This window comes from Canis aureus, chromosome 1 (genome assembly GCF_053574225.1).
Source record: "Canis aureus isolate CA01 chromosome 1, VMU_Caureus_v.1.0, whole genome shotgun sequence".
NCBI classification, from domain to species: domain Eukaryota; kingdom Metazoa; phylum Chordata; class Mammalia; order Carnivora; family Canidae; genus Canis; species Canis aureus.
In genome coordinates, this window is record NC_135611.1 from 85595335 (window position 1) to 85610247 (window position 14913).

General features: G+C 35.8%; 1 long non-coding RNA gene across 12 annotated transcripts in view; it reads right to left on the bottom strand.

Annotated features, from left to right (window-relative positions):
* LOC144319119 (uncharacterized) overlaps positions 1-14913 on the bottom strand; it is a 61232-nt gene that overhangs the window by 31444 nt on the left and 14875 nt on the right. The window contains exon 4 of one of the 12 annotated variants that reach the window (XR_013385028.1): positions 8423-8468. The exons of 10 other annotated variants lie outside the window; for them this stretch is intronic. This is a non-coding gene — a long non-coding RNA (uncharacterized LOC144319119). Of the gene's footprint in view, positions 1-8422; positions 8476-14913 lie in introns of all 12 variants that reach the window. One more of the 12 variants, XR_013385025.1, reaches the window with a different exon arrangement.

The following is a 14913-nucleotide window of genomic DNA, read 5'->3' on the forward strand; positions in this document are numbered from 1 at the left end:
TGGAGACAGTGCCTCTAGTAATAAAAATCTTTTGAGGTTCTGTATTTTGTTTAAGAGAGTTGGCATTCCCTTAATCCTACATCATAATCTTAACAAATATCTTTTCAAAACATGTTGGGTTAACTACTAAGAAAATCATTTGTTTGTCATCAAGAACCAAAAGATGAATGAAAGACACTTTCCATTATTCATAAACGCATCTCTCTAAATGTATTTAAGCCACCAGCGAGTAATGCTGGCAACAGCTGAAACAGGTTTACAAAATACTAAAGGACATGTGATAAAGATCTGAGCAGTAACATAGAACAGAAATAAGGGTTATTCAAAGCACACTTTCCCCCAAACTCCAGCACACACAATAACTCCCTCTGTGGAAGGCTCCGGTGGAAGATCAAAGAACTAACACTTGAGACTCTATCAAGAAATCTGGTCGTTAAAGAGCCAAAAATGTAGATCAGAATCTTCTTTCAGATTAACTCAGCATATGAAGCAGAAGAAAAATGGGCAAAATAACTTTCCAGTGAAGTAAAGAAGAAAACAAGTTAAAATAAAAGAAAGCCATACTCTATAGTTAGTTCAAAGTGAACCTTTAAAATATGAGTGCTTCAATATTTCATCTGTTAACCTGCAGACTGTCTTGTCTCCTACTAAATTGTTGATTATTTGACCCACATTCTTGAAAATTATAAAACTACTATATAAGTTTAAAGTGCTAAATGAGAAACAAGGAAGTTCTGGAAAGTCTTCAATAATCCTGGTAATATCACTGCAGGGGAACTGGATTAAATAAATGGCAAACCATTCTTGGGTATTCAGTATTTCTATATGTGCTTTGTCATGCCTAACAAATACTTCTTTCTTCTTAAACTTGCAAAATAAAATAATAAAATGAAATTATCTCTAAGGCACCTTTCAACCTTAAGATCTTGTATATTCAAGCCTTTTGAAGGAATTGCCACTTGGTTAGAATATATATTATTTTTCTATAATATATATTATTATATTGTTATAATATAATAATACACATAATAGCATAAGAAATATATATATATATATATATTATATGCATAAGAGAAAAAATTTGTCACTAAAGAATATGCCTAAACTGTTAACATTTCTAATAGAGGCATCATGAGATGGGTCTCGAAGAGCTCTGAATGCTACCATCTTGATGGATAATTTGGATAATTAAAACGTTACATAAAAGCCCCAAATGGGCATTTGACTTCACACAGCATCTGTTGACAAAGACCATGTCTTTAACCTGAGGAAAATGCAGTCTTCCCTGGAATTTAATCTGTGTGTTAGGGCCTGACCTTTCATTTCTTGCACAGTGAGTCAGCATTATTTGGTAAAGCTTTACCAGCATTATTTGCTGGTAAAGAACATAAACGAATTCTCACACTAGTTGTTATGTAACCCATAAAAATAAAATCTATACCCCTCTTTTTTCCCCATGGCATTCTCGCAATGCTGCACCTCATTCCAAACCCAAAGACAATTATGTATGCTCTTTCAAAATAGTGCATACACCTTGTGTATACAAACACCTGGAGTCATGTTTCTATTTGGTTGCTGTGGTGGTACCCACAATAGCATTTTTGTGGTAGGTGTGCTGTTTGCACCAAAACTCAAATTCAAGCTTGACTTATAGATATGAGAACCTACGAAACACAAACAAACTCCATGTGACTACATTGTTTTGTATGTGAATAGTACTTCCTAGAAATCTGTGGAGATAATTAGCTCTTTGGTAGAAACCTGAGAGGTCCAGTGGGGGGCCTTGCTCTGAGAAAGAGACTACATAATAAAAAAATTTTTTTTAAATTGGACGTTCTCTATCATAACAGTTCCAGTCTTGCTAAAATGGTTGCTTTTTAACAATCATTTTGTGGCTCTTCATGAGAGGGAGCCATTGTGGAAGAGATTAGAACATTATATCAAGCATATTAGCTCCTTTTTTTTTTTTGCATATTAGTTTCTGAACATACAATACCTTAGTTTAAAAAAAATAAAATAAAATAAAATAAAATGTGTGAGTCTTGAAGCAACCATTAGGTATTAGTAGGTAGAAATAGGGCAGCTCCGGTGGCGCAGCGGTTTAGTGCCGCCTGCAGCCCAGGGCCTGATCCTGGAGACCCAGGATCAAGTCCCACCTTAGGCTCCCTGCATGGAGCCTGCTTCTCCCTCTGCCTCTTTCTTTCTCTCTCTCTCTCTTTCGCTCTCGCTCTCGCTCTGTATCTCTCATGAGTAAATAAAATAAAGTCTTTAAAAAATAATAATAAAAAAATAATAATAGGTAGAAATATAGATTATTGGATGGTGGCCAGTAGATCCAAGTCCCAGAAGGAGATACTTTTAATGTACTGCATTATTCAGGTCTATAATCTCTTGGATTGTTATATAACATTTCACTTCACTATTTGAAAATGCTTCCAAACCACAGAATGTCTTCTGCATTGCAAATAAGTTACTGTGCCAACATACTTCTGCCACCCTGTTGAGCCACATTAGTGGATGAGTTCTCTCAGCACAAAGTATTTTTTGAGGGACTAGATTCACTTGGTTCACAAAAATCTGGGGTTTTATTATTCATGCATTCATTCAGTCGATCGACATGTGTCTGCTCTGGCTTTTGCTAAGAGCTATAGGGCAGAGGGTAGTGAGGAAAGTAAAGACAATTAAGAAACAGTTCCCATCTTCAAGCTGCTCAGAGTCAAGGATAGAAAACAGACACATAATCATAATTATAACACAATGTGATTAAGATTATAAGCCAGACCAGTGCAAAGTGTTGTAACAATAGAGGGGTTAGAAATTAACAGGTGGAGCCTAAAAAAACTTTAAAAGGTAGAACTGAACCTAGGGACTGAAAGTTACATTTAAGCTGTTCAGAGAGGAGGGATTAAGGCTTGCATGATAGAGAGTGCAATACTGTAAGTTATAGAATCTTAAAAGATTAAAGTATATTAGGAACGTTAAGGCAATAGTGATTTCTTTGGGTGATGATGCTTTACAACCTAAAATGTGTTAGGGAGTCTATGGGAGATGACAGGGAAGATAGAATGAGTTCTCAACCTGTGTACCTATGAGCCAGGCAAGAGGACTGTGCTCATCCATAAAAAACTGGAAGGCTTTGAAGGTTTTTTTGAGCTGGAAAATTAGAGACATGATTATCATTTTATTTGATAGTGATAACTTTGGAAGTCATATTTAGTAAATATCTATTCATTTTTAGCCTGACCTACCAGCTTTTGTTTTGAATATTGCCCCTTCTTCCCTGCTCCTTGTGATTCTGGTAGGGCTGGTAAACTCAACAAGTCTTCACCTCTTTCCACGATGAGGTCAGGCATGTGGCACAAACTTGCTATTCAAAGTGGCCCAGGAGAGAGCCTGACCCAAGAGAGCTTGATGTAGGCCTTTGGGGCAAGGAGGGTGGATGGCATTCATGCTTTGGGACATTATGCTGCTGTCTCTGGAATTTCTAGCTAAGAGACTCATGTAAGCCCCTGCTCCTGGACCATCTTTATTATTCTGTGGCCGCAACTTCTTCTTAGGAGGCCAATGTTGAAGAAAATTGAGTTGAAGGATAGAGAGAGAGAATTCTGATGGCATCATTTGAACCCCTGTATTAGCTAAGTTTCAAATCAACTCTATTCTTCAATTTTTTTATTCAATACATTATTTTTGTTGTTACTGTTGATTTCACAAACATAGTTTGATTTTGATTCCTGTGTTTATAATTGAAAATGTTCTCACTAAGGCAGAGAGTAAAAGTCAGGTAAGATTGGAAGCAGAGAGATGTACTGAGCGGAATTAAAGTAATCTAGAAGAGTGAAGATAAAAGCCTGTACTGAGACAATGGAGCTAAAGAGGAGAGGATATATCCAAATGTCTGAATCCCGAATGAACAAGATTCAGTGAGTTATTAGATGTGAGAGAAAATGAAGAGTGACAGATGTTATCTATAAAACACGCTCTGCCATAACATCGAGGCAAGTGAAAGGGTGCATTCTTAACTAAAATGAATGAATGAAAAAGCAGGATATGCTTTCGTTCTCCTTGGGGCTCAGTCCAAGGAAATCCATATGGTATATTGAACCCTGGTAAATAGCCAATATGAAGAAACAGAGGCCGTGTGTTCAATGTTTTCCCTGGTACTATGGGAGTCAAGTTCCAAGCCCAGTGTAATTATTTGACATAGCACTTGATGTTCCTTCATCTGAAAGCTGGGCACTGTCAGATGTGACATGCCAGCTAAGCTGAGTGCCCACAAAAGGATGAGGATGACTCACTGCGCTCTGCTTCTATGTTTGCCACTGCTCTGAATGGGATAGAAACTTAAACCCTCATCTTTGAAGCCGATCTTTGTGGGTAACTCCAAGCAGAGCAGTAATTCAATCTCCAGTTCCCAGAGGTATAAGTGATAGTGATTTCAGAGAGATGATGCCACATCTGTGCCAAGATACAACTGGAGAAGAACTCCTTTGCCTTGATTCGAGAGCTCTAGATTAATCTTGTGTGATTAGTCCAATATGATGGAATGAAAAAAGGCAGACTAAGCAGGGGCTTAAAATAGAGGTTAGCTCTTAGAAAAAAAAAAAGAAGAAGTCAAGTTATACAGTATGTGTTACAAGTCTGTAAACTGTAAAGAGCCCATTCAAATTTTCATGTAAAGCACCAAACTTCAGTGCAAAGAGAATGAGCAGGAGGCCCACTTGTGAAGGGACATGCACAATAATGACTCAAAGTACTTTGTTTAGCCTCATGGGCAATCAAATAAATATTTATTAAAACTAAGACAAAAAGTACCATTTAATTAATAACTTGAAGGCAGGAAATTAAAATGTTTAAGTGAAATCATCACTTTGGAATTAAGTGTGACAATATTTAATTAATGATATTTAAAACCATGTAATAGCATTACCCTTAGTTGATATGCCTATTCCTGTGATTATGTCTTCAGGATATGATTCAGCATAAGAAAAAGGTATATGCATAAAATGTCTACTATAGTACTCTCTATAATATCAAAAAATATTAGAAAAAGTTTGACAAACAAAAAATAGGGAATTAATACGTAAAAATATCCCAAAAATGTGAATAGGCACAAATATTATAATTGTAAAGCAGTTGGAAATATGGAAAGTAAGATAACCTGTGAAAAAGAGAAACAGTATACAAAGTCATGTATGTACCACACAGACAAAAAGTATACATTTAGAAAGACTAAGTTGACTCAAATAAACTAAACAGAAACAAATATACACGTATTGAAACAATATATGACTGAAATTAAAAGAAGGACAAAGAGGAACAACTACTCAATAAATAGTGCTGGATAACACAAAGGCAAAATCAATTCCAGATCAGTAAAAAAAAAAAAAAAAACCTTTAACATGAAATGCAAAATTCAACATTTTTCTGGCTTCAGGGCAAGGAAAAATTTCTTAAATCAGATCGTAAAAACTTTTACCATAGAAGAAAATTAACACTTAATTAACCTCATGAAAATCAAAACCTTCTGTTCATCCAAAGACACCCTGAAAGGGGTAAAAATACATGCCACAAATTGAGAGGAGATATTTGTAATGTATAGCTAACAAGGACTAGTATACAGAATACAGCAAGAATTGAAAACTGGGTAGAAGCCATGAATGCATGCTTCATAAATAAGGAAATATAAGTAGCCATTAAACAAGTGAAAAGATTCTTGAACTCATTAATAATAAAATAGTTATAAATTAAAAACACACTGAGCTATTTCATACCAAGTTTGCTATATACAGTTGCATGGATCTTGCACTGCTCAACTCTGGGGAGCATCATTCCCATGCACTCAAATGTGAATGTCACCCCTCTCAAACTGTGAAATGCATTGGCCCTGTTTCACAACCACAAAACTGGCAGATATTCAAAAGTCTGCAATATTGGCAAGGATGTGAAACAATAAGAATCTCAGTCACTGCTTACTGAAGTGTAAATTGGTTCAACCACTTTGAAGAACAGTTTGTCATTATCCAGGATGATTAATGGCAAGTTTAGAAGAGGAATGGGAAAGAATACTGAGTAATGATGAACACACAATTGAGCAGATATTCAAAATAAAAATGTGAAATAGTACCAATCAGCATAAAATTTTCCAGATGTACTTAGAAGCCTGGCAACAAAAGTGAGGAAAGCAGATCGAGATAGGAATAAACAAAACAAAACAAAACAAAAACCTGTCATATGTTACACTGTGTGTTAACTAATTGGAATTTGGATTAAAACTTTAAAAAAAAGATTTAAAAAGAAATGGGATCCCTGAGTGGCTCAGTGGTTGAGCATCTGCCTTCAGCTCAGATCGTGATCCCAGGGTCCTGGGATCGAGTCCCACATTGGGCTCCCTGCAGGGAGTCTGCTTCTACCTCTGCCTATGCTTCTGCTTCTCTCTCTGTGTCTCTAGTGCATAAATAAATAATATCTTTAAAATAAAATAAAATGTTACTGGAATAGAGTCACATCCGTTCATTTATGTAGACTCTGTGGCCACTTTAGCTCTACAATAGTGAAGATGAGTCCTTGTAATAGCGATGGTATGGCCTGCTAAGGCCTGAAATATTTACTATCTCACACATAGCAACAGTTTGCTAACCCCTAGACAAAACATTAGGCAAACTAAAAAAGAAAAAAACAAATAGAATGCTTGATGAAATTAAAAAATATGTATTTTAGTGAAACAACGAGAAGATTCTTATTATCATGGAGAGGAATTTCAGGATTCATTTTTTTTTAATTTTTATTTATTTATGATAGTCACACAGAGAGAGAGAGAGAGAGAGAGAGAGAGGCAGAGACACAGGCAGAGGGAGAAGCAGGCTCCATGCACCGGGAGCCCGACGTGGGATTCGATCCCGGGTCTCCAGGATAGCACCCTGGGCCAAAGGCAGGCGCTAAACCGCTGCACCACCCAGGGATCCTCCAGGATTCAATTCATGTATGCTAAGTTGGAGTTAAACTGGAAGATAACAGGGTCCAGAGTGTATTCCTGCCAAACTTTTATCAGTTTGTGACTAAATGTAGCAGATTTTGTGATATCTAGTAAGCACAGTGGAAAATCTGGAACAGAAGGCCAAATATTTCTCAGGAATTGAAAAAGTCTTACCTCAGTGTTCTCATCTGTTAAATGGGAAAAAAATAGTTATATTTTTTATCTGGATTTATAAAAACAATTAGCAGAATTGGGTTCATAATGATACATAACTCTCAGTTGTCATCATTTTTGTCTTTGTTTTAGCTAATATAATTCTTTGAGATTTTTATTTTGAATAATGAACAAAATTCCAGTAGCTACAATTTTTGAAGTGTATAAGTTCAGGCCAATGGAATGGGATCATCAGCTACTGGATACTTCATTGGTATGAATCCAGGATGCAACAGGGTTTAGTATGGATTTACTAAGTGAGATGCCTTTCTAAGCCACATGCCTAAAAGGAGCTCCTTTTTTTGTGTCCTTGGTTCTATATTTACAAAGAGTGATTTTACTTACTCAGTTTTTATGAATTCCCTGTTTTACACTTTTTAGGGAGAAGTCCACCAGCCTCTTTCTATATGTTGACTGAGGTAAAAGAATTTGTCCCTGCGCACATCAACGACAGCCCTGATAGGGAGGCATGTAAAAAAGTTCCCCTATAGGGTCAGTCCCCACTCAAATGGTAGTTGAAAGAAAAATAGTTATGCAAGGCCAATTTCAATATCCTGGAATGGTATACTTGGGTAAGGAATGAATAGCTTACAATTCTATGCAACAGAGTGGAACCTCTGTACCCAGGTGCTTCTTAAGATCCAAAGAAACAATTATTTTTTTGGCATTAGTTGTGTATTTCTTGAAATTTTGCAGTTTGAAAAACCTAAATTAATGTTTGGGGGAAATTTTTTTCATGGAAAATCAACTAGTTAATGCACATTGAACTTCCCAGAGCTCTTCTAGGACCTCATACTGTTGAAGTTTATTTTCTTGGAGGAACAGTTTGGATTACCTACAGATACTATTAGGAGATTATATGTGTCTATGATGTTCATGATGCACTTATTTAAGAAAGTCATTCTTTATATAGGAGCATAAGGCAGAGAAATGTGCCATTGCTTTTATGTCTAGGAAAGTTGTATCCTAGAGAACCACCTCCCAGTGGTATAGAAGGAGGCTTTGAAATCTGGGTGCAGGACAAATCATGATGCTATCACCTGAAGAAAGTCATTTCCTATGTTTACACATCATTTGTTTTTAAAATGCTTAAACTCCACATTCTAAATTGCCGTTTTGTGCTTTAATGCTATACGAGTCTGACTTCAGAGAGAAAGACATTCCCGATTCTCAGGACATTGTACACTTTCCAAAACTAATCACGATGACTTACAAAGGTTTTGGATTAATACCTACCTTTGTTTCCTTCTTTGAGGGAGGGAGAAATGTGAGAGAAATCGTCCTTTATCCTCCAAAAAATGATCAGAAACAACAAGAAAAATATACAAAAGTTACCCTTTTAGAATATTCTTGAAGTGTTATCCAATATATGCTAATCATTATTTATGTTGTCACAATATCTAAGAATTGAGACTGAAACAATAGGACATGGAAGCAAAATATTTTAAGTGGCATGAAACCCAAATTTCCCCAGGGCAACCATTCCTGGATCAGTTTGAAAGTAGTTAAAACTCTGTTTCTCAGGGTTTTTATATCCATGTTGTTGTAAGGTCCAGAGCCCCATCAAAAAACTTCCATTATTTGGAGTCGTTCTTGGGTTGTCACCTATGGTCAAGAATAAGCTTCTATCTTCTTCCCCTTTATATTTTTTTAAAAAGGTGAAATTTTCATAACATAAAATTAACCATTTGAAAGTGAACAGTTCAGTGGCATTTAATCCTCACAATACGGTTCACTCACAATTCTTATCTAGTTCCAAAATATTTCTATCACTCTAAAGTAAAACTCCTTACCCATTAATCAGTTTCTCCCCAGACCCTGGCAACCACCAATCATCATTATCGCTCATTTGCTTCTTCTTTTGTGATCCATTCTTTTTAGTAATGCCTCTTACAAGCTTTTTGCTGCCCATAGAATCATCTGAGAGTATCTTGTTGCTGCCTTTTACAGCTGAAGAAAGCTGATTCTAGAGCCAAAGGCACATTCCCTCTCTTAGTGGTCACTAAGCTGCCAATTCCAAGTCTCTGCTGCCTGAACACTACCCTGTCTCCCTGGCTATTCTATCTCCTGGGCACTGCTCTGAGCTCTGTAACTTTGCTGCCACAGCTGATATAGTGGTATCTTCAAAAATGGCAGGTGATCGTTTATTTTCTGGGTTCATTAATGCCGCTAAGCTAATGTCTAAAGCTGTCTCTTTGTCATGTGGGTAACAGAAATAGATTGAGGACCTCTGGAATTTCTTCATGTATCTGGAAGCTTGACTTTGCATTAACCAGTAACTTTTTCATTAATTAATTTTAGCCTATTCTGTCCTTATCATTATGATGAGAGACCATGTTTGGGAAAAGGGTGCTGGGGTAGCCCGGGGGCGGGGCTCAAGGGTTTAGCGCCGCCTTCGGCCCAGGGTGTGATCCTGGAGACCCAGGATCGAGTCCCACATCAGGTTCCAGCATGGGGCCTGCTTCTCCCTCTGCCTGTGTCTCTGCGCCTCTGTGTGTGTGTGTGTGTGTGTGTGTGTGTGTCTCATGAATAAATAAATAATATCTTTAAAAAAAAAGAGAGAGAGAAAGGGGTGCTGGGTAAAGAGAAATCTCAATAGGAAATAGCAAGTTTCAGATTCAACACTCATCTCTAACAACCAAAGCATTGTACAGACCCAGATTTATTTGTCTGATACTACCTTCACTTAGAGAATTACTCCCAGGAAGATCTTAGTTCCTGCTTTTAAAAATCTTCTTAATGAATTAATATGATCAGTTCTCCAGACAATTCCAAAAATATTTGAATACTAGTGGACTTTGAGTTTAAACTCATTCTGGAACTCTACAAACTTAACAATGTTGGAGCAATAATAAACTGATACGACTTTGTAACTTCAGCATAAATTGACCAAGAATTGCTATAAAAGTAAAAAACCTGAAATCTGCGTTACAGCCCCAAATTAAAAAAGATGTTTCTCTACAGATAAGCCTTTATGCATATAAGTAATAATTAAGCAACAAAAACTATAAGAGAAAAAAAAACATTTTCTGTTATTGACTGACATCTATGAGAAATAGCTTCCCCAAAATATGTACAAACTAAAAGTAAATAAGACATAAACCCAGCAGTTTAATGAAATAACTAGTTTTGCTTTTTTCTTTTTTTAAATGACTGTCTTCTTTTGGAAAAAATAATTTCCATGTCACTCATTATAGCAGACTATATCATGTGGAAATTCTCCTTAAAAAACACAGTTAAGAATGCAAGATAAAAATATAACAAATAGCTATCAAAAGCATACTTGGCTCAAAAAGAAAGCAAGAAACATCCCCAGAAGCCAAAAATCAGAGGAAACTAAGAATCAAGAGGTAAACAAACTGTTCTTGCCCTTGAGAATTTGTTGTCTTGATAGCCAAAGGGTTTGATAGCCAAGTAAAGAGAGTAGTCAAGGTTGTATGAAGAGGAGCTAGAAACTGAGACTCCATTTCCTGGAATGATTTACACTCACTAAATAAAGGAATAGAAAAATATGCCCTCTGAATCACTAGATGAATAGGCAGCAACATGGCCAGAGCTCCTTAGCCTAGGCTGTGGTGTAAAAGATTCATTTTTTCTTTGAGATTTTATAAACACAGGCTTATACTCTTTGTCTGTGTTCTATCACTTAAACATGAAGCTACCCTCCCAAATGCTAATAAGAGAAATATCGGAAAGATAACAATAAAATGTCCCTTCTGGGCAGCCCAGGTGGCTCAGCGGTTTAGCGCTGCCTTCGGCTCAGGGCCTGATCCTGGAGGCCTGGGATCGAGTCCTATGTCAGGATCCTTGCATGGAGCCTGCTTCTCCCTCTACCGGTGTCTCTTCCTCTCTCTCTCTCTCTCTCTCTCTCTCTCTCGAATAAATAAATAAAATCTTTTAAAAATAATAAATAAAATAAAATGTCCCTTCTTCCTCTTACAGTACAGAGGAGCAGATATAATTTCATGTCTTAAATTTAGTTCTGATTAAGTGGTGAATTAAGAACGCTCACAAAAACATCTCAGTATGATTCTCCTTTACAGTATGAAGATTTGTATAAAAATGAACAATCCTGCTCTATTTCATAACACAGTCTTGGAAGTGTCATTTATACAAATGAGCCTTTAATGACATTGAGACTTTGGAGATTGTTGCATGTTTCATGAACTATAACCTTGATGAGCTTTTATGTGTTTTGCCCAAATAAAACTATTTGAGTTGACAAAATATTCTGAGGTTTCACTATTAGTCCAGAAGTACTTTAGACTTTCATTTTTTTTTTTTTTTTACCATTTAGATGTGAAAATATAACACATATGTGATTCTGTTGAATTCTTTGGTTAAATGATGATTTAAGATTATTCATCTTACTTAAATCAACACAATATAACACCAAAAAGAACATGATGATTTTTAAAAGAATCAAATAAAGCTCTAGAAAGAACAAAAACATAGTCACTGAAAATAAAAGCTTAATGGATACTCTAATCAGCAGACTAAAAATAGCTAAATAGAGATTAAACTAGAGTACAGATTCGAGGAAATTATTTAGTATGCAACATGGAGAAATTAAGATGTGGGAAATAGGAACAGAAACTCAAGAATACAGAGATAAAATCAGGAGATCCAGCATATGTTTAATAGAAATGAAGGCTGAGACATCTACAAAACTAACGAAATATATAAACGAAAGTTATAAAACTCAGATTTAGGTATCAGAATACATCCCAAAAGGATAAAAAATGAAATATACATTTAGACATATCATAGTAAAAATGAGATTACCGTGAAAAAAGCAGATAGGAGAGTACATATAAATGGCTGACAGAAAGAAAAAGAGCTGCTGATGTAGAATTATCACTTAACATAAATTTTCAGTCAAGAACTTTTCATTGAAAAATTGAGAAAGTTTTCTCAAGAACTGATTCTGATAATGGCAGAACAAATAATGTAGACTGGATCTTCTACTGAAGAACAACAAGAATATCTGGACAAATATTTATTTAAACAAATCTCTTACAGATAAAAATTGCTAACCAGATGGTGAAAGTCTCAGGCCCGATTCTCAGGCAGGATGGAAGTCCTCGGAAGGAAGCCCACTGTTTGGGCTTTACATTGGGGAGCATTTCCTGGTTGCAGATAGCTAAGTATCTGAGAGGGTGTACTGCCCATTTGACAATCTGGTGGTTCTTAGCTCAGAGCATGTGGAGACAGGAAGGGTAGCCTTGATGAAACCCTTCTACTTTGATCCTAGAATACCAGGGCCGAGATCTGTTTGGGGAAACCTAGGGATACTAGGAATCTAGCAGTAGCAAATGCACATATTCTTTGGAAGAAGATAATGTCACTGCTGTCATTTCTACAAGCACATTTTTCAATCCAATGCCTAGCGCCAAATAGCTAGCAAAGCCAGAAGAGGGCAAGACAACATGAACAAAAGCCAGAAAGAACAAAAGAAAAAATGTATTTCTCAGTGTAGAGATTTAGGCTTTGCACATCATCAGACATAGACTTTAAAAGATCTATATTTAAAATACAAAATTGGAAAGTTCACAAGACCTGGAAACTAACAAAAGGGTAATAAAGAAATAAATCTTGAACTAAAAATGGCCATTTTCAAAAGCTAACTGGGTGAATTATCTATTAAGAATTGGACGCAGATAAAGGAAGAATTAGTAAATTCATTAGGATAGGAGTTTTCTGTAATGAAGCCCAGACAGACAAAACAATGAAAAATGGAGGAGAGGGTACTAAAGGATACAGTGACGCGATCTATAAACATGGCTGGAGTCCCAGGAGAAGAGAGAAGATTCAATGCAATCCCAATTGAAATCCCAGAAGGCTTTTTGTGGAAATTGACAAACTGATTCTAAAATTTATGTAGCAACAAACAGGATCTAGCCAAAACAACTTTGAAAAAGAACAATGTTTAAGGGACAGCACTGTCTGACTTTAAAGACTCATTATAAAACAACAGTTGGTACAACAGTGTGGTGCTGGTCTAATGACTGACAAAGAGATTAACAGACCAGAATAGAGCCCAGGAATACGCCTACATATAGGCAGGCAGTTGATTTTCTATAGAGCTACAAAGGTAATTCCACAGAAAAGAAAAGGAATAGTCTCTTCAACAATGCCTTGCACCATTGGATAAATTCATGTGTAGTTGTTGGTAATGTTTTCTTCTTTAAAAAAAAAAAATGCATTACTGCAAGCATGTCCTGTTTTAATCAAAATATCTTTGTACCTTTTTTTTCTCTTTTCTTGCTCAGTATTACAAAGGACCTCACCTTCTTATTTTGTCAAAAAAGTCAACCTTGGGCTTTGTTGACTTTCTCCATTTTTTCTCCATATAATTCATGCCTCTTTGCTTCTATTATTACCTCCTCCTTCCACTTCCTTTAGATCCATACTGCTCTGGATTTCTTAGCCACTTAAAGTGAACAACTCATTCCATTTTAAAAATTTTCTTTGACATAATTTTCAGGAACAAAAACTTCCTTTTGAAGTATGTTTTTTCTCTTTCTTTCTTTTTCTTTTTTTTTTTTTTTTTTTTTGGATGGGCCTCACAGATTTCAATACATGGTACTTTTATTATTGTACCTTTCTAGATATACTGATATTTTCGTTCCTAATGTAAGTCATCAAATGGAAATCCAATTTAGCTTTATCTTCTGCATCTAAGGATTTTTTAATATTAGAAAAACCCATAAATGTAACTGACAATATACAGAGTTAAGAAGAAAAATTATATAAAAAGCTAACGTGATACAAAAGAAAATAATTTTACAGCATTCAATGTACTCATAATAAAATAAAAGCTCTAAGAATGAATCAGAAGAGCCTTCTTTAATAATGAGTTTCTAAATGTAAACAAACTAAACCCATTATAAAGACCAATCTAAATGAGAAAACACCAGCACATACTGGAGAATATGGATCCATAGGGTTCTTTTCCACTGAAGGTAGAAGTATAAATTGATAGAACCAATTTGGCATTGTATCCCGAGGCTTAACATTCATATTCCTTAAGAACTTGCTAATTTGATTTCAGATATATAATCAAGAGAAATATACACAGGAATGTTTATAGAAGCACTATTCACAATGACAAATACCCAAAACCCATTATCAAAAGACTGGTTGAATAAACTACGATCAGAAAGGTATAATACACAACAGTCAAAATAAAGAAACCACAGTGACATGCAGTGATATTGTTGATTCCTATCAATGTAGTATTTCAGAAAAAAAGAAGTTCATTTTTATCAAGTTAGAAATAAATTTATACACACATGTACATACATGTCACTCTTGGAATACATAGAGACACAAAGGAAGTCCATCAAGAGAATAATGAACACAGGTTGCATAATTTCCTCATTTGGGTGGAAAAAGGGGGACAGAATAATCAGATAAAGGACCACAAGTATACATGTAGGTTATTTCCCAAGTATTTTGTTTTGTGTAATGACTTGCTAATGCTTATTGTTATTTTACTGAACTAACTATGGAACTTCCTCTTCCCCCCAAAAAAGATGCACCTAAAGTTCTAAAGGAATCACTTCAGGGTCACAACAAGAAACCATAGGCACGCCTGGCTAGAGTTTTGAGGGATGATTGAAGGAAAAAATTCTTCACAGAAGTGTGAACAGTCTACAAGTCTACAAGGGGTACTGAAGACTCCAGAGCTGGACCTAACCACTCCTGAAAGCCTAAAGATGCAA